This window comes from Dipodomys spectabilis, unplaced genomic scaffold, assembly GCF_019054845.1.
Source record: "Dipodomys spectabilis isolate Male_0828 unplaced genomic scaffold, ASM1905484v1 ptg000059l, whole genome shotgun sequence".
In the NCBI taxonomy this organism is placed as follows: domain Eukaryota; kingdom Metazoa; phylum Chordata; class Mammalia; order Rodentia; family Heteromyidae; genus Dipodomys; species Dipodomys spectabilis.
Window position 1 is genome coordinate 2,178,710 of NW_024870736.1, and position 24,267 is coordinate 2,202,976.

Here is a 24,267-nt window from a genome sequence, read left to right on the forward strand (position 1 = left end):
TGCATGTAATGGTCAGAGTGCCCAAGAGCCAAAATAGTCAAATACCAAAGCAGTTCTGGCTATGTCACCTAGAACCGGGGGCAGCAGCCAGCCCTGCATGATATCCAGGCTGTTGTTAAGCCTTTGCAACTTGCAGTAGGTAGATCCACAGTCTACAACTTCTGGTAGGAGGATTTTTAACAAATATTGGTTTTTGTGATTTGCACAGTTTTCTTTTTGGAAAATTGCAGTTTATAGTAAATTTTTTCATCTGCTCACACATGCAGTGTTTTTACTAATTCCCTGTTTATTTTATTTTAGAAACTTGCTGAATACTTTCATTCAGTTTAAGAAGTCTGTTTGTTTGTTTATTTAGTTATTTATTTATTTTGGTTGGTCGTGGGGTTTGAACTCTGGGCTTGGGCGCTGTCCCTGCACTTTTCAGCTCAAGGCGAGTGCTCTACCACTTGAGCCACAGCACCACTTCCGGTTTTCTAGTGGTTTATTGGAGATAAGAGTCTCACGGATTTTCTTGCCCGGGCTGGCTTTGAACCTCTAGCCTCAGATCTCAGCCTCCTGAGTAGCTAGGATTACAGGCGTGAGCCACCGGCGCCTGGCTATTTTTTATTTTTGTCAGTCATAGGGCCTAAACTCTGGGCTTGGGCGCTGTCCCTCAGCTCTTCAGCTCAAGGCTAGTGCTCTACTACTTGAGCCACAGTGCCACTTCCAGCTTTTTCTGCTTATGTGGTGCTAAGGAATTGAACCCAGGACCTCATGCATACCAGGCAAGCACTCTACCACTGAGCCACCTTCCCAGTCCCAGAAGTCTATTATTATAGCTGTAAAAGTTCTAGCTATTGGACTAGGAGTGTCTGTATTGCCTCTTTGTGATGTGGTTTGGGCTAACGAAAAGGCTTGCTTCCAAACAGGCTCTACCCGCTTCAGACAGGCTCCAGATGGCTGCTCTACTGTTATGTCTCCCAAGATTATGGTAGCACGTCAGTGAGTACCTTGGTTAAAATATTATTTTAGACAATGTCCTAAGGAATTGTGGCTTGGCTGTTGTTCTACTCAGTGTATCTGCTATGTTCTCTGGGGACATTCAATCAAATCTACTTGGTTCATGGAGCATTGTGATCCCTCCCAAGAGAAGGAGGCCATTCCTCCTGTGAGGAGCCTCCAGATCTGCATAAATCATACTGATACCCAGTTTTCAAATAAGAGTGGTTCTTTTAGTTCACAATCTAAAAGCTGCCCTTTTAAAGTGGCAGTGAGAGGCCATGCACCAGTTGCTAACACACACCTGTAATACTAGCCACTTGGGAGGCTGATATCTCAATAGCAGTTTGAAGACAGTGTAGGAAGAGAAATCCAAGAGATTCTTATCACAGTTAGCCAGGAAAAAGCCACAAGTGGAGCTGTTGCTCAAATGCTAGAGTGCCAGCCTTGAACCCAAAAAGCCAGGTAGAGAGCCAAAGGCCCTGAGTTCAGGCCATAGTAGTCACACATGCGAATACACACACACACACACACACACACACACACCACCACCACCACCAATATAGTAGTCACACATGCGAATACACACACACACACACACACACACACACACACACACACACACACACACCACCAATAAGGGAGCAAAATTGCATAGGAAAAGGAAGTAGGGAGTGGGGTTTAGTATAATTTTGTGGTTCTTTTTGTAACTATTTAATTTAGTCCATCCATGATAAGAGCTTGTGTTTGTGTTTTCTCAATCACACGTACCTTGTTCCTCAGTTCCAGAGATTGACTGAGAGAGTTTGGCCCAGAGAAGAATCCTCTTTGTTGAGTCCTGCTGAAGTGATGGCCTGGAAGTCAGATTGCACAGGGCAACAAGTCAACCTATTGTGCAAATCCTCCACTTCCAAAACTCAGCACTCAAAATTTACCTTGGCCAATTAGCACGCTGCTGTCTTTGTACACATTAGTGCGGGGAGTATAGGAATACCATGTGTCATGGACAATGAGTGTAGCTGAGGGAGTTGCAGAAGGAACTGACAGCCCACAGCTGGAGCAGCAGGACTTCCCTTAGGGGTTCACAGTTCAGTTCACCCTCTGTGTCATGGGGACCTACTTGCAGAAACCACCAGGTTTCAAGGTCTCTCTTCCTTGGGGAGTCTACAAGGAAGGAAGATAGAGCAATTAGAGTACAATGAAGATAAAAATGTGTGTCTACTCTCTGTATTTGCAGAGTACCTGTGGGAAAAGAAGCTGGCAAGCACTGCTGAGTGGGTAGGGATGAGAAGGCAGGCACGTTAGAGTGGGAAGGAACCCATGTGTAATCCTAGCTACTTAGGAGGCTGAGATTTAGATGATCACTATTCAAGGCCAATCCAGGCCAAAAAGTGGTGAAATCTTCTCTCAAGCTAGGGACACGTATCACCTTAACTACAACAGGAAGCCTTAAGTAGATGGTCCAGGCTCAGGCATGTACCTGGATAGGAAGCAAGACCATATCTGAAAAATGACCAGCAGAAAAAAGGAGCATTGCTCACCTATCTAGCAAGTATAAGACTCTGAGTTCTAACACCAGTACCACAAACAAGTATGGAGCTTGGCGACCTTGGTGCCACAGTGTGATTCACTGAGATGGCTGTAGCATCTGTTGCTCTGTGGGCTCCAGCCAAAGAGGAAGATTCCATGGACATCCCTCAGTCTATACCTACCAAGACAGCAAATGCAGAGCAGAATCCCTCAGGATGTCCCAGGATGGAAGGGTGGTGGAAACTGTGGACCCTCAAAGAGGAGCAGAGCAGGGATCTGCAGGACCAGATGGACTCCTGAGTGAGAGAAGGGCAGAGGGAGGCTCTGGTGAGGTTGGTATGGGTTTGTGTTTAGTGACTAATATGGCTTCAGTGAAAATGTTCTGGCTTTGATTAATATGTTTTATGACCTGTGAATCGAGGGAGAGCTGGGGCAGTCCAGAGAAACACTCTTATGTAAATTTTCTATATGTCTAAACTTACCCTAAAATCTAAGCTGTTTTTGAAAACTGAAATGTGGAGAAGTTGATAAATGAACACAGCCCCCCAGTTACTGCCACTTTCTCTGTAGATGTAGCTCCCCTAGCCACCCCCTGCAGGTGGGTACTTGTCCCCAGGGAGCCTCATACCCCATCCCTGTGTGCTGCTCAAGCCAGAACACCTGCTGTTGGGCAGAGAGGATCAGGAAGCTCTGCTGCACTCATGTGCCAACAGTGCCTCCTTCCCTTGGAGGCTCAAGACATTACAAAGCTCTGCAGCACTCTATCGGTGCTATGAATGGGATCCTCCAGTACTGGTGCTTTGCCTGCATTAGGCCCCCACACCTCCAGACCAGCATTTTTGGGACTTCTGAGGACTGGAGGGCAAGGCAGGCAGGCCTGGAGGCAGCACCTGTTCCTATTAGAGCAGTGAGTTTGCCACAAGGAGCCAACAGGCTGAGAACCTTGGAAATGAGCACGGTGGCTAAGTCTTGGTACTCTCCACTGACAAGCCAGGCATTCACTGACCTTCATATGCTATCCCTCTGTGTCCACCAAACCATGGCCACTTGGTGTGTGTGTGTGTGTCTGTTGTGCTAAGAATTGATTGGCCAGCAACCAAGACTGGCCAGTGTCAGTGGGTTCATATGGTTGACTGTCCTGTCCCTTTATGAGTGCTTCCTGGTAGATGGAGTGTGATGTAGCAGTCTACCCTCCTGTCCATCCACCCATCCCTCCATTCATCCCTCAATTCACATACCTAAGCCATCTTGTCCAGGTCTCTGAGCAGCAGTCCAGTTTACCACTCAGTTCTGTTCAGACCCAATACTTAGACATCAGGTAGATGATCATTGCAGCCCCAGTTGGGTTTATTTTCCTCCATTTGTCCCTATAGGATGATATTGTAGGGAAGTTGCCGGTCCCCTCATCGGCTTGCCCATACTCACTGACCACACCCAGTTGTGAGCCATTTCTATAAGCCCATAAGGTCTGAGTGAATCTGGAGGTATCTTTCTAGAAATCCCATGCCAAGTTTTAGGCTCCTACCTTTTCTTCACCTGTAGCCTGGCAAACCTACCTCAGATTACTGAGTTTCCTACGTTTTTCAGAAACTTGGCCAGCAATCTGAGACGTCTAAGGGATGGACGCAGTCTCAGCCTCCTGCTTCCCTGAGACCCAGGAGTCCTACAAGGACAAGAGGGCATTCTGCCCTTACTTGTGAGGACCAAGTTTAGCACATGATGGTACTGGGCCAGGTCCCATAGTACTCTACCTGGCCTTGAAGTGGACTTCCAGCCCCCAATTCCCTTTCCACTCCTGCCTGTGACCAGTTTCCCTGGAAGCCAAAATGGATTTTGGCTAGTGGGGTTTGGTGGATTATGTGTCACCATCTGTGGCAAATAGGGAAGGAAGCAGGACCACATCTGTGCTGTTTTGTACATTTTGCCCTGCTGTGGCCCACCTTGCCCTACCTAATTTAGGCCAGATCTTTAAGCTCAGTGTGAATTATTGCTGAAGGGGATTTGCTAACAATTAAATGCCAAATCTGGCACTAAAGAATCCTTATTTCCAGGAAATGTTAAGCTCATTGTAAGCGATAATCCGGGACTGTGTAGATGTGCATTGGTGTGGGAGGATGAGGATCCACTAGAGGAAATACTAAGTAAATTTAGAAAGGCAAACACCATGTAGTCAAACGGCATTTTGGAAGTGTGGTCTTTGTGCTGAATGTTGTCAGTGGTAGAATTCTTAAGAGTTCATTGTGTTTGAAATGATTCAAAATGCATGAGACCGTGCATACACATGTGCGCGCGCGCATACACATACACACACACACACACACACACACACACGCATCGTTAGAACTGAAGAATGCTATTAGTTCAGACTGGGAGGTGCCAGATATCCCTAGGACATGGGAGTAAAGAGCCTGTGCTACAAGCAGCACAATGTAACCTATACTATGACAGCTCTTGGTCAGATTATATGCTCAGATGGCATTTTACCACTTGAGCCATACCTCCAGCCCTTCTTTATTGATTATTTTGAAGGTGGGATCTCAAGACTTGTCTGCTTACACAGGTTTTAGAACTACCAAACTCCAGATTTAAGCCTCCTTAGCAACTAAGGTTACAGGTGTGAGCCACCGATCCTGGCCCACTGCTTGTGTGTTTAAGTGGGAAACCATTAACAGCCTTGAGTCAGTCATCTCATTCACACTCTTGGGTGTGAATGGAATTCCTTTCAATGTCCTGCACGTCCAGCTATTTGGAAAAGAGAAAAGCACAAGTCAGAAAAGACTCCCTAGTAACAAGCAGATGTGTATGGAACTAGTTGGGAAGAAGGAACATGGACCACCATGACAGCATGCTGGCTAGAGACAGATGGCTCCAGTTAGTCCAGATGGAGAGAACCAAGAAAGGGTGTCAATAGGAGGTGAATGGAAGAGAGACATGTTGGAGCTATTGGCTGACCTTCAAAGGGCAGAAAGCATGAAAAGAAGTAATGAGGCTGGGCATGGTGGTATGTGCCTATGATGCCCATACACAGTAGCTGACACCAAAGGCCTAGTTAGAATAGACACTATCTCAAAAAAGAAGAGAGAAGTGACTGAGGAGAACAGAGTAGAAACCCTACTCACTGGGTTCTCTGGGCCTGAACATGTTGGCATGCACTCTGTTGAGAATATACTTCCCACTCACCTGGAGGGACTAGGCTGTGGTTTCTCTACTGTGTGTTGAGAAAGAAAATGATCATCTCAGAGGGGAAAATTCAGTTACCCTATATCCCTTCTGCTTTATACATTGTCACTGTCTGCCTTGAAGAACTGACTTAAGGGGCTGGGAAGGTGGCTCAGTGGTAGAGTACTTGCCCTGAGGCTCTGGGTTCTATTCCTCAGCACCACATAATCAGAAAAAGCTGGAAGTGGTGCTCTGGCTCTAGTGGTAGGGTGCTAAAGGATAGCACCCAGGCACTGAGTTCAGGCCCCATGATCAACAAAAAAGAAAAAAGAAAAACCGAAAAAAAGACCTGACAATATGAAGAAAAAGGTTGAGATTTCTAATAAGTGTTTACTTATAGACCATCCTATTCCCCCCAGAAAAGGCTGCTTATCAGAACATTCCACACTCTTAGAATGCCATGACCTTGTTCCACTCTGCTCAAACAGCTACCCTCACTTAGGGTGATGTTCTGAATCTTGCAAGGCCTTCTGCTGAGGAGCAGGTTCCCTGCCACTGTGTTCATCCCTCCTGCCTCTGTTGAAGGGCAGAGAGTCAGCCACACCTGTGCTCTCCAGCACTCGCTCGAGTGCTCTATGCACTCACTGTGTGGAAGGAAACAAGCCCGGGAAACTGCAGTGTACAACTGGTCACTGTGGGTACTTGTCATGAATATTGCATCTTTTGAGAACATCTTTTTACCTGAACCCCAAAAACTCTGGGTCTTGTCGTCAGCACCATCAGAGAAACACAGAAGGAAGTCATTGTTTTGACCCATTGTTTGGCGTGAGCACAGCCATGCATAAGGTTGACCCGCTGACCCAGGCTGCTCTTGGAGCCATCACTGCAGGTCCACCAAACCCAAGAGTTAAAGGAGTAGACACTAGCATCTGCAGCAGCAACGCTTGCACCATTCTCTACTGGTTGCAAAGACCTTCTCAGAATCACCCTTTACATTCCCTGTGTTTGGTAAAGATGCTGAATAGTTAGTCTTCTGAGAAAATAGCATTTATCAAGTTACAGGGTGAGATACTGTTTCCTAGCAACAGATACAACTCTTATCTAAACTCTTGCAGTCATGTGAGCAATCTTCAAGGAACATTAGGTCTTGTTTAGGAAACCCCCTCACGCTGATCTGAGTGGTTTCATTGGGCATCAGTGGGAAGAACACATCCCAAGGCTGCTCCACACAGGCCCATGGCAGCCATGCTGGGTTGAAGCCTGATCCAGTGGCAGCTGAGGGCCAACTGTTGAAACCCAGCTTGCTGAAAATAGTGTAAGAGCCATTTCAAGGTTGAGACTGCCAGCACCATGTAGTGTGAGATCCTCCAGCATCTCACAGAATCCATGAGGATGGTTCCAGCTGCCTCTGCCATGGACCCCAAACTCCAGGGATGCTCCAGTCCTTCTGTAAAAGGGTGTAATGTTTGCATCGTACACCTACCCACCTGTGGACTTAAGATTGTTTCTACATGAATGCCATGTTACTAGGTGTTCCTTACACTATTTAGGGAATGACTGTCCACTCACTATATGAGGGGAAGGGTGTTGGTTTTCTGATTATTTGCAATCCTAAGTTGATTGAATCCACAAATATGGAACCTCCTGAGAGGCAAGACTTTCTTACTACTTTCTGAATGCTAGGCCTGGTGTAAATTGTGAAAAAATGCCTGTGGTCATCCCCTCCTTCCATACATATGGGGAGGGAGACCTGCTTCTGACCCTTCATTGTTGGCCACAGGTCCTGGAGGAATCTAAGATCCTGCTGCACTGCAACATGAAGATAGGGCTGGAGCAGGCCAACAAGAGGGAGTGTGAGGTGCCGAAGAAGATCTGGGGCTCAGTTCAGCAATGCAAATTCTAAGTCAGATGTTCTATGAGAAATCCCAACACACACTTAGGGTTCATGCCAAGATGTCAGCCAATTCTTCCTGATTAAAATATGTCCAGGTCTTACCCAGTTAACATGGAGAAACACTGTCTGGAAAAGAACTTACTTTTCAGTATTAGTGAATCACTGAATAGATTAAGTAGCTAAGTTATATGCTAGTCTTAGTGGGTTTTAAGTAGTTCTCTGACCAACCACCCTTTTTTGCAGGTTGTGGGGCTTGAACTCTGTGCCTGGGCACCGTCCCTCAGCTCTTCAGCCCAAGTCTAGCACTCTACCACTTAAACCACAGCACCACTTCTGGCTTTTTATGCTTATGCAGGGCCTCATGCATGCAAGGCAAACACTACCACTGAGCCACCTTCCCAGCCCTTTGTGACCCTTTTGAAAAATAACTAGATATGTGCTTCTTGTTGCTGGGTGAGAAATACTTTTGTATACAGTTTGGTTTTCTGTCTGCAGGTATGATTGATGTATTACAGCAAAATTATCAAATGTAAATGTAATTATTTACATTCACTTAGAATATGCTTTATTTAATGTTAAAATTCTTCTGGCACACTATTAAATACAAAAACTCATTTCAAAGCAAGAGTACTACCTTCTGTAGGACAGTTCCATTTACTGTTTTGGTCCTTGCTCTTCTCTACCACATACTGAGTACAGTGCAGTGTCCAAAGTGCCCCCATGTGGATGGACTGTGCCTTCTTCAAGAGCAGCGGCTGATTCTTCACTATAGAAGCCTCTTCTATAGTTAGGCTTCTGGGTTTGCAATCAGATTGAATGTATGAGGAATGAAATCAAATCAGACCTTATTTTATACAGTTTTGAAATTTGTACTTAGACCACCTCCCTGGCCACATGGAGAACTGTATAGTCCTTTAGCTAGGACGAATTGGTACAGTTCTTTTGCGTCTATGGGACCTACTTTATTGTTCAGTAGTTTGAACTATATATAAACTGTAATCTGTAAATTTTTTATAGAATAAATATTCAGCTGTGAAAACTGATTAAATGAAACTAATATTTGTTAATACATTTGAAAATGTTTTTCAATTCATTACTTAGGTTTTTTGTTCTGTCTTCACTGGTAATACACAAGCATGCATCAAACATGTGTTTGGTGACATCAGGCCCCAGCCACATGTACCCTATTGGTCACTCATTTGAGCAGATGTTGTGACTTATCTAAGACAATTGTGTTGCAAAACTGGCACGTATCAAGTGAGGAACACTTTATTAAGAGGGACCAGGGTCCCATCCACTGGTTCTGACACTGCCCTGGGAAGCTTGGTCTTGTCTTCCTCCCCCAAATCCTTCCCAAGCTCATCTGGAAGCCTCTGCTATTTACCTAGATCCTCTGGTAAACAACTTGCCCCTGCCCATGATCTTCTGTCTTCATGCAGATGTTGGAAGGTATTTCTGATCATAAGCCTTTTCACATGGTTTTCATAAAATGCCCAGAGCCTGCCCTCCTGAGAGTTGGAGAGTGGCTTAGGCCAGGCAAACAGCCACTGGAGGGCCCTTACATTCAGCCCAGAAGATTCACTGAGGGAGTTTCAAGAGACTGAGCCTAGGATCCTCCATTCATTCCTAACACCCTGGCCCTCCACAGACCTCTGCTGATCTAGACATTCTTCCTGAAGGGCTGGGACACAGCTCCTTTACACCAGAGCCTGCTGGCAGTGAACGCCTGGGCTATGCTGCTTCTGCTACCTGAGATGTTCACTGCCATCTCCACCAGGGCAAGCTCTCGGCCACTCCAGGGACAGCCAACACAGCGAAGGTGCAAAAGGCAGGGCCCGCTGTGCACTCATCCAGGCACAAGCCAGTGCAACGGCTTCCCACCTGTGGGCCTCCTGGCCTATTGACTGTGTGGTGAACCAATCTTTCTTTTCAAACTAAAATGTCTCTGTCTTGTAACCACTCACCACTGTATACTGATATTTGGTAGTACTGATATTTCCTGAAAGCATTTGGTTTGATACTGTAATTGTAACTTTCATCTGTGTTGCTTGTGACCAGCCAGTTAGATAGGTGAAGAAATCTTTACCAATGAAGTTAAAGAATAGTCCTAGTGTGGGAACTTTTCATTGACTTCACTCACTAACCTCCTCCAAATATAATTATTCCCAGCTGTTTCCAGCCAGATGTGATGAGAACCCACTAGGGCTTTTGACTCTAAAAGGATAGTAACCCCCTGCCACTCCCCCTACCTGTTCCCCAGTGACAGAGTGCTTTTAAACTTCTTTGTGTTACCTCATCATTCCAGTAACCAATAGCAAAAGAAAATAGGAGTTTTGGTTAGGACTGTTGCTTAGTGGTAGAGTACTTGCTTAACATGCATGAAGCCCTGGGTTCGATTCTTAGGTACCACAGAAAACAGAACAATCTGGAAGTGGTGCTGTGAGATGTGGCAGAATACTGGCAGGAGAACTCTGACCTTGAGCAAAAGAGTCTCGGAGACAGTGCCCTGAGCTCAAGCCTCAGGACTGGCAGAAACCAAAACAACAAAAACAAAACAAAACAAAAACAAATAATAGGACTTTAAAAATGTGAGTTTAATTATTATTATTTTATTATTACTATTATTTTTTGCCAGTCCTGGTCCATGAATTCAGCATCTGGGCACTGTCCCTGTTCTTGAGTTCCAGGCTTGTTCTCTACCACTTGAGCCACAGCACCATTTCCGGGTTTTTCAGTATATATGGTACTTAGGAACAGAACCCAGGGCTACTTGCATGCTAGGCAAGTACTCTTACCACTAAGCCATATTTCCAGCCCCAAATAAATTGCTTTTTTTTTTTTTTTTTTTGTCGCCCATGGGGCTTGAACACAGGGCATAGGCACTGTCCCTGTGCTCTTCAAGCTCAAGGCGAGCACTCTACAACTTGAGCCACAGAGCCACTTTCTAGTTTAACTCCTTAGCACCTGGAATTGACAACTTGGTTATCCCTTGGGTTAGGATAAAAACTGAGACTACCCAACCTGGTCTGCCTATCTAGCTCTGGGGAAAATAGCAGAATGCCCTTCTGTACACAAGTAATATGCCTTAATGAACTCTCCTATATCTCCTGTGTGTTGATTCATCTTCTGACACTGGAAACATCTTGTTTCCCCCATGATGATGTCCAACCCACCCCACTCCTAGTTTCAAGTGTACAGAATCAAAATGTCCACAATCACTGATTCCATTCTCATGGCCATTTCTTTCTTTAAATGTAGCAGACTTCCAGATAGTATCCATTTACCAAGGAAGTTTGAATCATGACAAGTGACACACATCTACATTGTCCTCAAATTTGTGTTTGTCTTATATCTCCTTTTTTTTTCCTTTCTAGAGCTGAGGCTGTAACAGGTCCTTGCACTTGCTAGGCAAGTGCTTTTCCACTGAACTAACACCCCAATACCTGTATCTCCTTCTGGTAATTTATGTATATGTATTCCTAGGCTGCACATTTTTTCTATTAGCACACTTTATTAATTATATAGCTTTGTTGTGATAATTCCATACTTGCTTTGGTGCTTTAATCATATTATTCACTCACTTTCCTTTTCTCTTCTTACAATTTTAATAGGTTTTATTATTCCATTTTCATCCATAAAAAGCAATATTTTAAGTGCTGGTATTTTTATTTTTATTTTTTTGGTCCGGTTGTGGGGCCTGAACTCTGGGCCTGAGCACTGTCCCTCAGCTCTTTAGCTCAAGGCTAGTGCCCTACCACTTGAGCCACAGCGCCACTTCCAGCTTTTTTTTTTTGCTTATGTGGTGCTGAGGAATCGAACCCAGGGCCTCAGGCATGCAAGGCAAATGCTCTACCACTAAGCCAACTTCCCAGCCCGGTATTTTTATTTTTAAAAAGGCATAGTTTCTGAGAAGGTGACAAAACAGAAAACAGAAACATCCTGAGTCACATCATCTATCTCATTGCATCTAACTATTTACACTGTCAAAACCAGTGAGTAGAGACTGGCACAATCCACAGACCTGAATCACACTCCCAAGGTTCTCCTTGGAGTGTGTGTGTGTGTTGTAGAACTATGCATTTCATTACATGTGGCTTATGATTTGATCTTCACAGTAAAGGAACAGAGTGTTCCATCAAATATCCCGTTCTTGGGAATCACACCCACCTCTCACTACAGCTTTGTCTTCTGACCCTTGAACATGACACATCTTACTTATTTAAGTCTTCCTTATCATAGAAAATTTTGTAGTTTCATTGTACAAGTCTTTCTCATTTTTGTCAGATCAATTCCTAAATTCTTTATGGCTTTGTTTGAATAGTATTTCCATTTCTTGTGTGACTGTAGCTTAGAATTTCCATTATTAGACAGTAAGAACACATATTCTTACAATTTTGAGTAATTTTTTGCACTAAGTAGCTTAGGCTAGACTTACAGGACTTCACCATGCCTAGCCCCTGCTTCTGTATTCTATGTGTGTGTGTGTGTGTGTGTGTGTGTGTGTGTGTGTGTGTGTGTTTGTGTGTGTGCGCGTTCACGTGCACGCATTGTGTGCGTGTGTGTATACACGTGCATGCATGTGTGGGCATTCATACTAAAACTCGCGGTATTGAATTCTTGCTTGTTGCTCATAGCTGGTACTCTACCATTGGAGCCATGTCTCTCATCTGGCATTTTACCAGTTAATTGGAGATGGTATCTCACAAGACTTATTTTCATGATCTGGCTTCAAAACTTTGTCCTGTACTTAGAATTACAGGCTTCAGCCATTGGTGCTAATCTCCTTGAGTGGTTCTTGACATCAGGGGAAAATATTCTGCCTTTCACCATTAGTTATATCGTCTGTAGATGCCCTTTATCAAACTGGAGACGTTCTTGTGAGTCTTAATTAGACTTCTCAGAAATGGATGCTGGATTTTCTCAGGTGATTTTTGTAACATTACATTGATGAATCTTTGAGTGTTAAGCCTGCGTTTCTTAGATAAACCCCATCTGACCATATTGCAGGAATATTTTTTCTAGTTTTGTTTTCTTGTACCATTTCTGGGTACTAGGGTAGTTTTGCTACATGGGTTATTCTGGTCTTGTACTCCTTCCTCTCTAGGTTGAATTTCCTTTATACTTTTGTGCGTATGCATGCGTGTATGTGTTGTGTTGTATGTTACTGGGGATGGAACTCAGGGCCTCACACATGCTTGACAAACATTCTATCACTGGTCTACCCCTCTAATTCTACAGACATTTTAAACTACAATTTTAATTTCTTAGATACAAGGTTAGAAGATTATCCATTTCTTCTTGAGAGAGCTTAAGTAACATGCACATTTCAAGAATTAGTCAGATTCTTCCATGTTACTGACTTTATGAGGATAAAGGTATTTTTAAGTCATTTAAATCTTTTTATATCTACAAGATCCTTAGCTATGTCACCTTCCTCATCCCTTATGCCTTAGTTTGTGTTCTTTTTTTCCCTTGATAAATCTGCTGAAGTTTTTACTTATCCATCCGTCCATCCACCCATCCTCCCACCTTTTCCAAAACCAAGCTTGTGCATTTAATGGTCTTTTGAAAAGATTTTCTTTGAGTTTCACTTTGATTTTCATGATTCCTTTTCTTTCAATTACTTCTAATTTAATTTTCTTTCCAGTTTCTTAGAGGAGAATGAAATTAAATACCTAATTTTGAGATTTTTCTAAGATAGCCATTTAATACTATAAATTTCCCTCTAGGAAATACTTTAGTAACTGGGGGCATGTAGCTCATGCCTGTAATCCTAGGTATTCAGGAGGATGAGATATGAGGATCACAGTTGAAATACAGCCCCCAAAAAGGCAGTCTATGATATTATCTCCAGTTAACCAACAAAAGGCAGGAAGTAACATGCACTCATGCTCATACACACACACATACATGCATACATACATACACACACAAACTGCTTTAGTGGTGGATATTACTGTGCATATTATTATTACAGTGGCATGTTATTTTAAAACTTTTACTCAGGTACCTTCCTAATTCTCTTTAGACCTTTCTTTAATCTATGTTAATCTACATAGTTACCAAATATTTCAGGAATTTTCAAGGATGTTATTGATTTTTAATGTAGTTCTATTACTACCAGAGATCACATACAATGAATCTTCTTAAATCTGAAATTATTGAATAGGCTTGTTCTGCCTACACACACATTCCAATGCACTTGAGAAAGATGGGTGTCTGCTGTTGTAGGGTAGATTATTCTATAAATATCAGTTTATGTTGGTTGATAGTGTTGTTCATGTCGGCTACATTGTTGCTGATTTTCTATTTACCCATACAGAGAGAGACATTAAATGTGATACTGCACAATTGTGTACTCCTTAAAATTGTTTTGTTTCATGTGTTTTGAAGTTTGTGTTTTCACTAGTTGACTATAAAGACAAACATCTTCAATGTCTTCTGTCCACTGTTTCTGACATCTCTTGCCTACTTTACATGCTTTGTAGTAATTTTTAAAACTATGAACCTAGATTGCAAAACCTTCTGAGTTCCCTCAAAACAAGAGGAACTTGTACACATGCACACTTACTTTCTGCCCAACTTCAGAGCAATATTTTCCTTTAGCACAGGCAGTCTTCCCTGCTGCTCCAGAAGCCGAGGGGATAAGGATGCAAGGGAACAGATAGCTCCATTCACAGTTTGCCCTGGTGCTAAGTCTATGCTTTTGGGGAGTCTCAACTTTATGTCTCCCTCCTGGTTCTTCTACCTTATCAGGACCTAAGTTTTCTTGGCTTCTCTGCTGCTGCTCCTTCACCCGAGGCTGTCAAAAGAAAAATTGCACATTCTTCTAGTTACTCTGGATTTTGGCTTCCATTGATTTTTTTTTTTTTTTTGCTTTTTTCAAAATTCTAATTTCATTTTGCAAATAAATTTAAAGTATCTTTTTTCTCTGTGTATTGTGAAAGCTGTTCCCCCCCCCCCCCCCCATTGGGTCCCTATCAGCCACATTGCTAGAAATAAAATGGAACTTGTTGGTTAACAATTCAAAGTTCCCACAGGTCCCTCCCTGATCCAGAGGCAATAAACACAGCTGATGAGGACTCAGGCTGGCCTGACATCCAGGATCATCTACTAGCAGGGTGAACTCAGCAGCTTCCGTACCATACTATGCCTCAATTTTCTCATAGGGTTGAGGAGAAATTGAGGAGGGAATAAATGTTAAAAGCCACATTTTGAAGGGTCGAATCTTGAAGTCCATAGATACACTTGATACAGTTAGGAAATGGGCCAGAAAGGATAGAAAAAAAAAATACCAACAAACCAATTGAGCTCCAATAGAGAGCTAAAAGGGGATGCCATGGTGGCAAGAGAAGAGCGAGTCAGAAGACATTTTTGGTGGGGAAAAGAGAGCAGTAGAAGAGAGGAGCTGGCCAGTGTGTTAGGCAGCCAGCCTCTGTCAGTGATGGATTAACGACAGACAGGGCAGAGGCCTGTTTATTTAGGGTCTAGGAGGGAAGATGTTAGCCAGAGAAGGGGCTTGGGAAATGTAAGGTGTATGCCCTCACAGAGAAGCAGGCAGGGAGGCAGGGACAGAGGTTATCAGAAGTCGTTTGTAGAGTGAGGACAGAAGGGCTTGGAAAGGGGAGAGGCGACCGAAGCCTGGAATGAGAAGCTGTGCCGCGGGAGTTAGCCAGAGGAGGGCTTTGGTCCTGGGAGTTGATGGGGAGAAGGAACTGCTGGGAAGATGGGAGGGAGTAAAGCGGAGAAGGGGCAGAGACCGCCCATGGGGGCAGGTGTAGAAGGGGCTGCTGAAAAGAAGGGAGGGGCCAGAGCCGCTGATGGGGTGGGAGGAGGAAGCCCCGCCGGGGTTGCCTGGGACCCGGGGAAGTTGGAAGGGGCTGGGGTCCAGAAGTCAGAGGCAGCAGCCGGCTGCCACGGGAACCAATGGAAGGCTGGGAGGGAGAGTTTGAAGACAGTTTGGCCTTGAGAGGGAGAATTTAGTGTGGGGATAGTTACTGGTGGACTGGGAGAGAGAGGTGGTGCGATGGTTGGGGGGAGGGCGTGTGAGGGGGACTGGTGTAGCAGTGGTGGTAAGGTTGGGAGAAGGGTGTGGGATTTGTTTAGTAGGCTCTGGCGAGAAGTTGGGAGGAGAGGAAGGAGAGGCTGCATGGGCAACCCCACCGGGAGGGGCTGGGGGGAAAGCTGAAAGAACTGTCAGGTGGGCTGGACTTGGAGGAGGAGCTGGGGTGATAGGAGGTGCTGGGGTTGGAAGGGGGACTGGAGTTGGAGGGACTGGAGGCAGAAGGGGGGCAGGAGTTGGAGGGGGGCAGGAGTTGGAGGGAGGGCCACAGTTAGAAAGGGGCGGGACTTGGAAGGGGGGCTAGAAGAGGGGCTGGAGTTGGAAAGGGAGCTGAAGTTGGGGGGAAAGGAGAGAAAGGAGGAATTGTAGAAAAGGAAGGGGCAGGAGAGAAAGGAGGATTCAGAAAGGAGAGAAAGGAGGGATTGGGAAAGTGGGGGGCTGGAGAGAAAGGAGGGATTAGGGAAAGGTGGGGGGGAGAAATGAGGAGTTGGAGAGAAAGGAAGAGCTGGAGAAAGAGAAGTTGGAGAGTGGAGGAGAGAAAGGAGGAGGAGTTGGAGAGAGAGGAGGAGAGAAAGGAGGAGGAGTTGGAGAGAGAGGTGGGTGGATGGGAGACCTCGGGAGCCCGGGGCGCGAGGGGAGGGGGCAGAGGGGACTGCTGGAGAAGACGCCAGGACCGTGGGACAGTGATGGGAGGGGAAAGGGAGGAGGAGTACGGGGCGCCAGGGCCAGCCAAGGCAGGATGAGCTAAAGGAGCGGGGATAGAAGGAGGGGCCACTGGAGGCAGCAGCGGTGGCTGAGGAACAGGAGGGGGAGAAATTGGGGGGATTGTGGCATCATCGCCAGCGGGGGGGGGGGGGGGGTGACAGCCCAGACTGCAGGCAGGGCAGAGTGGGGCTGGGGTTTGATTAGCAGAGGGGAATGGCTCCCATAGAGGTCCTAAGAGCTAAGCCTTCTAGCGGGTATGGCATAACTTGCACTGGTGAGCAGGAGAGACAGAGAATGGAGATAGAGAAAAGCTCAAACATGGGGTGCTTTGTTCCCCTTTCCAAGCGCTCACAGTAATTGTATAAGTCCCGAATAATGATGGGATCAAGGATGCTGCTGAGTGGCCATTTGGATTGGCTCCCTAGGTCATACTCGGCCATGCTGGGTTACACAAATATATACAGCGCTTGCACTTGAGGCCAGGAGCCAGGCCTCGAGAGAGCAGGCTGGCCAGCATGTGTCCCAAAGGGGAGTCCGAGGGGACCTTAGACTGAGGATTTCCCATTGGTGATGTAACCCAAGGCCAAAACAGTCCCGTCTCCAGAGTGTTCTACTCTTAGGGAGAGTAAAGTGTCAAAGGAGCAAAGGAAGAAGCGTTGTCACCCAGTCCCCTGAGTCCAGACCTCAGGCCATGGGCCTTCTTGGAGTCTCACAGTGGCGGGTACTGGGGCTTTTGACAACTCGAAGGAAAGGCAGCACTGTGAGACTGAATAAATGGGCAGACGGTCACCATAGGAATCTCACGTCCACTTACCCCTTGCAGATGAAGGCCGGTGAATTGGATGTGGGAGAGCGCTCAGAGGCAGGAGGAGGCTTGTGGTGGCTGGATCCCTCTGTCAAAAGTCTAGGCCTCTGGGGTCATGATTTAGGAATGCGAGGACTACCACAGAGACAGTGGAGAACTAGGCCTCCCGAGGACAGCTACAATTCCCAACAGAGGGGAAGAGCAATTTCACAGAGAGAACTAGTTCCCCGCCCATGCACCACTGAAATATTAAATGAAAGATTATTAGACTCTTATTCCCACATCGTGTATATTGAATAACATGATTGCATTTTTTCATCCTCCCTCCTTCCTTTTCTGTGCATATCTTTGTCCTCATTAAAAAGAAAAAACACTCATGGGCTGGGAAAGTAGCTCAGTGGTAGAGCGCTTGCCTTGCATGCATGAGACCCTGGGTTCGATTCCTCAGCACTACATAAGCAGAAAAAAAAAGCCGGAAGTGGCGCTGTGGCTCAAGTGGTAGAGTGCTAGCCCTGAGCTGAAGAGTTGAGGGACAGCGCCTAGGCCCAGAGTACAGGCCCCACGACTGGACACCCCCCCCCCCCCAAAAAAAGAAAAAACACAAAACAAATAACAACAACCATCAGAAGTGCCATGTTTTGTGTGTGTGTGTGTGTTGTTGTTGTTGTTGTTTTGGCTAGTACTAGGGCTAGCACTCAGCCGGGTTCTGTCTCTGAGTTCTTTTATGGCCAAGGCTATGGCTCTACCCTTGAGCCACAGCACCACTTTCCAAACCCCATATTTTCATTTCCTGGGTTTCATTTTGATCAATAGTACTTTAAGTTCTATCTTTTCTCCACATTTGTACACATGCTTTCTTTAAAGCAATGTTATTCATATGTTCTGGATCAATCATCCACAGCCTAAACGACGAACAAGACATCCAAAAAATAGGAGGCCTAGCCAAAACCCTACCATTTACCACTTCAGCACTAATTATTGGCTGTCTAGCACTCACAGGCATACCTTTCCTTACAGGATTCTACTCCAAAGACCTCATCATCGAAGCAATAAACACGTCGTATACAAACGCTGAGCCCTAATCATTACCCTTATTGCCACCTCACTTACTGCAGCCTATAGCACACGAATTATTTTTTTTGTCCTAATAACCCACGATTCCAACCTATAAATGCTATCAACGAAAATCATCCAAACTTAATAAACCCTATTATACGCCTACTGCTCGGCAGCATCTTTGCAGGGTACATCATCTCGAACTACATCGACCCAATTAATACTATAACTATACCGACCATAATCAAACTCACAGCCTTAATTATTACACTAATAGGATTTGTCATCGCAATAGAACTCAACTCCATAACACTCTTCTAAAACTTTACCCAAACACATACCATTACAACTTCTCAAACTTATTAGGATATTTTCCACTAATTATTCACCGCCTAATCCCATATTCCAATTTATCTTTCAACCAAAAAATAGCTACATCAACATTAGACTATATCTGAACTGAAAAATCTATACCTAAACTTATCAGCTCACTTCAACAATCAGCATCAATCTCCTCATCAAATCACAAAGGATTAATTACAATTTACTTCCTATCATTTCTCCTATCCATCATAATCCTTACACTTACAATTATCTAAATCCCACGTGTTACCTCAACAATAATAAATACACCAACAAATAAAGACCACCCTGCTACCACTATCAATCAACTCCCATAACTGTACATAGCCCCAACACCCACTGAATCTTCCCGAACTAGAACCATTTCATCACTATCGAACATAACCACTCATCCACATCATAAACATTATCCAACATATCCACCTCATCATTCCCAAACACATAAACTACCAATATAGCCTCCATGATTACTCCCAACAAAAGCAACATCCACAATCAAATATTTGAACTTCAAGCCTCAGGATACTCCTGAGTAGCCATTGCAGTAGTATAACCAAATACTACCAACATACCCCCTAAATAGATTAAAAATAGATTAAAAATACCATCAACCTCACATATGAACTACCGTAAAACATCATCAACCACACCCCACCCCACCACTAACAATCAACCCTAAACCAGCATAAATAGGAGAAGGTTTCGCAACAACACCAACAAACCCTATTACTATAATTGTTAATAATATATATACTAAGTATGTCATAGTTGCTACATGGACTTAAACCAAGACTAATGACATGAAAAATCATCGTCGTTTATTCAACTATAGTAACCCATAATGACAATCATACGAAAAACACACCCGCTAATAAAAATAGTTAACCACGCATTCATCAACCTCCCTGCTCCATCTAACATCTCCGGATGATGGAACTTCGGATCACTTCTAGGACTATGTCTAGTCATCCAAATCGCCTCAGGCCTTTTCCTAGCCATACATTATACACCCGACACCCTTACAGCATTTTCATCTGTTACTCACGTTTGCCGAGACGTAAATTATGGATGGTTAATCCGTTATATACACGCCAACGGAGCATCACTTTTTTTCATTTGCCTCTACTTACACATTGGCTCCTACTCCTATATAGAAACATTGGCATTATTCTTCTATTCCTAGTAATAGCTACAGCCTTCATAGGCTACGTGCTTCCATGAGGTCAAATACCTTTCTGAGGAGCAACTGTAATTACAAACCTCTTATCAGCTATCCTGTACATCGGAACAGACCTTGTAGAGTGAATCTGAGGGGGGTTTTCCGTTGACAAAGCTACTCTCAACCGATTCTTTGCATTCCACTTCATTTTACCATTTATTATTGCTGCCATAGCTATAGTTCACCTCCTGTTCCTTCATGAAACAGGATCCAACAATCCACTAGGAATCCCATCAGATTGCGATAAAATCCCATTTCACCCATACTATACAACCAAGGACTTCCTAGGAATCGTAATCCTATTAGCCTTCTTTTTCACCCTAGTACTATTCTTCCCAGACCTATTAGGAGACCCAGACAATTATTCGCCCGCAAACCCCCTAAATACTCCACCCCATATTAAACCCGAATGATATTTCCTCTTTGCATATGCCATCCTATGATCAATTCCCAATAAACTAGGAGGAGTCATCGCACTAGTACTCTCAATCCTCATCCTAGCCCTACTCCTACATATTCAAACAGCCAGCCAACGAAGCCTAATATTTCGACCCATCAGCCAATTCTTATTCTGACTTCTAGTCTCTGATGTTTTAGTTCTAACATGAATCGGAGGCCAACAGTTGAACCCCCATTCATTATCATCGGACAAATCGCATCTCTCCTATACTTCACCATCATCCTAGCCTTTATACCAATTGCAGGAATCATTGAAAATAAAATATTAAAATGAAGAAGCTTTGATAGTATAAAAATTACCCAGGTAAGGAAGTGGCGCTGTAGCTCAAGTGGTAAAGCACTCGCCTTGAGCTGAAGAGCTGAGGGACAGCACCCAGGCCCAGAGTTCAAGCCCCACGACCGACAAAAAAAAAAAAAAAATTACCCAGGTCTTGTAAACCTGAAATGAGGAATAACTCCTCTCAAAGCATCAAGGAAAAGACTTACATCCTACCTCCAACTCCCAAAGCTGGAATTCTCTTTAAACTATTCCTTGCATGTACATCGTGCATTATTTCATAACCACATTCATATTGTACAGTACATTAAACTAATAACCGTGCATAACATTAAACCCACATAACAACTTCAACAACATGACTATTGTCACAACAATCAAAATTAATGCTTGATAGATTAGATTTTTCATGACACGTACATAAACCATTCTATTATGTAAATCCTTGTCCATATGACTATCCCAACAATGGTCCCTTAATCTACCATCCTCCGTGAAACCATCAGCCCGCCCATTAGGACTCTTCTTCTCACTCCGGGCCCATAAAACTTGGGGGTAGCTAGAATGAAACTATACCTGGCATCTGGTTCTTACCTCAGGGCCATATAACTTAAAACCGCCCACACGTTCCTCTTAAATAAGACATCTCGATGGATTCATGACTAATCAGCCCATGATCAACATAACTGTTCTGTCATGCCTTTGGTATTTTTTTATTTTCGGGATGCGAGGCTCAGCTAAGCCGTCAAAGGCTTGATATAGTCAATTACAGTCAAGCTGGACTTCCTGTCTAACATTCAACTTCTCCATAAGAACAAGCTCTTGGATATTTAATGAATGCTTGAAGGACATGGAAAAAAATAAACCAAATTTTCACTTAACCAAATACTACATAAATATAAAACTCAAAACAAACCCCCCTTTCCCCCACTTACCCAAAATCCTGCCAAACCCCTAAAACAAGATCTCTAACAACCCTATTAGGAGCTATATTTCCAAACCAACATCCTAATCCCTATTAACTAAACCCATTAACAAATAATTTTACCCATAAAATTAACTAATCAAAAACTTTATCACAACATACATTTCCTAAATCTACTAGTTCATGTAGCCTATTTTACAAAGCAAGGCACTGAAAATGCCTAGAAGAATCACTAAGATTCCATTAACACAAAGGTTTGGTCCTAGCCTTAATATTAGCTGTCAGTAAAATTACACATGCAAATGTCCATAAGCTAGTGAGTTTAGCCCTATGTTCTCTAAAGACTACAAGGAGCAAGTATAAAGCACACGTGCCCAAACACACACAGCTAAAAACACTAAGTTCAACCACACCCCCACGGGATACAGCAGTGATAAAATTTAAGCAATGAACGAAAGTTTGACTAAGTTATACTGACCTAATTAGGGTTGGTAAATTTCGTGCCAGCCACCGCAGTCATACGAAAGACCCAAGTTAATATTTCAACGGCGTAAAGTGTGCTAAAACTATCAAATAAATAGAGCTAAGACCTGACTCCGCCGTAAAAAGCCAAAGTCAAGCAAAGATAAATAACGAAAGTAACTCTAATTTCTTGCAGCACTAAAGCTATAACCTAAACTGGGATTAGATACCCCACTATATTTAGCCATAAACATAAATAGTTCATAACATTACTATTTGCCAGAGGACTACAAGCCACTGCTTAAAACTCAAAGGACTTGGCGGTGCTTTATATCCATCTAGAGGAGCCTGTTCCATAACCGATGATCCCCGATCTACCTCACACTTCTTGCTAATTCAGCCTATATACCGCCATCTTCAGCTAACCCTAAAAAGGAACCAAAGTAAGCTAAATAAGTAATCACTAAAGAAGTTAGGTCAAGGTGTAGCCTATGAAGTGGAGCGAAATGGGCTACATTTCGAACATTACGAAACTCTATGTGAAAACCATAAGGCAAAGGAGGATTTAGTAGTAAATTAAAACTAGAGTGTTTAATTGAATAGAGCAATGAAGCACGCACACACCGCCCATCACCCTCCTCAATATCTCAACAATTAAAAGTTCATAACACCTAATTACAAAAGATTGAGAGGAGATAAGTCGTAACAAGGTAGGTGTACTGGAAAGTGCACTTGGAAGAATCAAAATATAGCTTAAGCAAAGCATCTGACTTACACTCAGAAGATTTCAACCCTAATGAATATTTTGAACTACAACTAGCCTAATAAAATACCAAATTCATTACTACATATAAACTAAGCCATTCACCAACAAATTAGTATAAGTGATAGAAAATTGAATTCTAGCGCTATAGATACAGTACCGTAAGGGAAAGATGAAAGATAAACCTAAGTAAACAAAAGCAAAGATTTAACCTTTTACCTTTTGCATAATGAACTAACTAGAAATACTCTGACAAAGAGAACTTCAGCCAGAAACCCCGAAATCAGACGAGCTACCCTAGAACAGCCTACTACAGGGCCAACTCATCTATGTAGCAAAATAGTGAGAAGATTTTAAGGTAGAGGTGAAAAGCCTACCAAGCCTGATGATAGCTGGTTGTCCAGGAAAGAATTTTAGTTCACCTTAAAACTTACCCACACTTCCACTTAAAGCGGCTATAAGTTTTAAAGCTAACCTAAAGAGGTACAGCTCTTTAGATAAAGGATACAACCTAAAGTAAAGAGTAATAAACCTAACATCCATAATAGGCCTAAAAGCAGCCATCAACTAAGAAAGCATTAAAGCTCAACACTACACTGTACTCTATCCCAATAATAATTCTCAACTCTTACTAACCAACTGGACCAATCTAATCTCAATTAGATGAGATACTGTTAGTATAAGTAATAAGAAAAAATTTCTCCTAGCACAAGTTTATATCAGAACGAATATATCACTGATAGTTAACAACCCAGACACACTACTCCAACCACTAGAAAATGTGTCACTAATCTTTTGTTAACCCAACACAGGAGTGCACCTAAGGAAAGATTAACAAATGTAAAAGGAACTCGGCAAGCATAAACCCCGCCTGTTTACCAAAAACATCACCGTATTAGAGGCACTGCCTGCCCAGTGACGCAAGTTAAATGGCCGCGGTATCCTGACCGTGCAAAGGTAGCATAATAATTTGTTCCTTAATTAGGAACTTGTATGAATGGCACGACGAGGGTTTAACTGTCTCTTACATTCAATCAATGAAATTGACCTTCCCGTGAAGAGGCGGAAATAGCAAACTAAGACGAGAAGACCCTATGGAGCTTAAATTAATATTCCAACTTAAATAAATCTCAACTCTACTTGACTTAAAACTATAGCCATTGGAATTAAAATTTTGGTTGGGGTGACCTCGGAGCATTAAAAAACCTCCGAAGGACAAATATCGAGACCAACTAGTCCAAATTATAAAAGTCCAAATATTGACCCAGAATCAAATCTGATCAATGAACCAAGTTACCCTAGGAATAACAGTGCAATCTTGTTAGAGAGTCCATATCGACAACAGGGTTTACGACCTTGATGTTGGATCAGGACATCCCAATGGTGCAGCAGCTATTAAAGGTTCGTTTATTCAATGATTAAAGTCCTACGTGATCTGAGTTCAGACCGAAGCAATCCAGGTCGGTTTCTATCTATTTAATTATTTCTTCCAGTACGAAAGGACCAGAGAAATACGGCCAACTTGACAAAAGTGCCTTAACACTAAATAAATGATATAATATTAACTTATAATGTATATGCATAAAAAGCTTCAAACTCAACCCCAATAT

At 43.5% G+C, this 24,267-nt stretch overlaps 1 long non-coding RNA gene and 1 pseudogene across 1 annotated transcript; one reads left to right on the forward strand and one right to left on the reverse strand.

The window, feature by feature from the left end:
- Window positions 1-5,873, forward strand: part of LOC122108425 — a 106,693-nt pseudogene extending 100,820 nt beyond the window's left edge.
- A 2,061-nt stretch (window positions 5,874-7,934) lies between these two features.
- Window positions 7,935-24,239, reverse strand: LOC122108411. The gene is made up of 3 exons (XR_006147570.1): window positions 22,168-24,239; window positions 11,931-11,946; window positions 7,935-7,946 (listed from the first exon to the last, which is right to left on the reverse strand). It is a non-coding gene; the product is annotated as an uncharacterized LOC122108411 (long non-coding RNA).
- Between the last annotated feature and the right edge of the window lie 28 nt (window positions 24,240-24,267).